This window comes from Oryx dammah, unplaced genomic scaffold (assembly GCF_014754425.2).
Source record: "Oryx dammah isolate SB20612 unplaced genomic scaffold, SCBI_Odam_1.1 HiC_scaffold_26, whole genome shotgun sequence".
Lineage (NCBI taxonomy): Eukaryota > Metazoa > Chordata > Mammalia > Artiodactyla > Bovidae > Oryx > Oryx dammah.
This window is the reverse complement of record NW_024070210.1, coordinates 30041498-30042377: the sequence shown is the minus strand read 5'-3', so window position 1 is coordinate 30042377 and position 880 is coordinate 30041498. Positions and strand designations below refer to the sequence as shown.

Genomic DNA, 880 nt, shown 5'->3' with positions numbered 1-880 from the left:
AGAAGAGATATATAAGAACTGTTCTAAGTCTTTGCATGTATGAAATGCCTTCATTTCACTTTCACACTTGGTTGATGGTGTGGCTGCATACAGAATTTTATGTTCAAAATATTTTTTCCTTAGTTATTTGAAAGCATTACTCCATTGCTTTCTTGCTTGCCTTTCTATTTTTCATGGACAATATCTTTATTACATTATACATTATATTATTACTTTATTATTTTATACCTTATAAAGATATACAACTACTGATTTTTCACTTGGAGGCAGCTATCTTTATGTTCCACTACTGCTTTTATCACTTCTTGGCGTCTCAACTAAGAATACCTGTCTTGATTTCACCTGGAAACCCGTTACACATATTTGCATCTGCTAGATTCCCTTAGGTACAACTGACACTCTTGGTTGCTCAGTTGTAATTCCTTTGACATTTCACTTGGACTTCTACCTCTGGTGTGTGCTGGGCTGTTGTCCATCTCAGGTGTAAGCAGTCCCTCGCCTGCTCCATCCCGCCACTGGCTGCTCCTCTGGCTAGAATGTTAAGTATCTCCCATAGTTGCTCTGCTTTCCTCCATTGCTTTGTTGCATCCCATGTGTCAGTGGAATCCCTGAAATTGTTACTTGTTTATAGTAATGTTTCCCCTATTCACCTCCCAACCCAAAGACTTTGGTGTGTTGCTGCTGCTGCTACTAAGTTGCTTCAGTCGTTTCCGACTCTGTGCGACCCCATAGACAGCAGCCCACCGGGCTACCCCATCCCTGAGATTCTCCAGGCAAGAATACAGGAGTGGGTTGCCGTTTCCTTCTCCAATGCATGAAAATGAAAAGTGAAAGTGAAATCGCTCAGTCGTGTCCGACTCTTAGTTGTGTCCTACTCTTA

The 880-nt window shown here is 41.4% G+C and overlaps 1 pseudogene; it reads right to left on the bottom strand.

The window, feature by feature from the left end:
* Positions 1 to 276: 276 nt before the first annotated feature.
* Positions 277 to 508, bottom strand: LOC120853627 (annotated as a pseudogene).
* Positions 509 to 880: the final 372 nt, after the last annotated feature.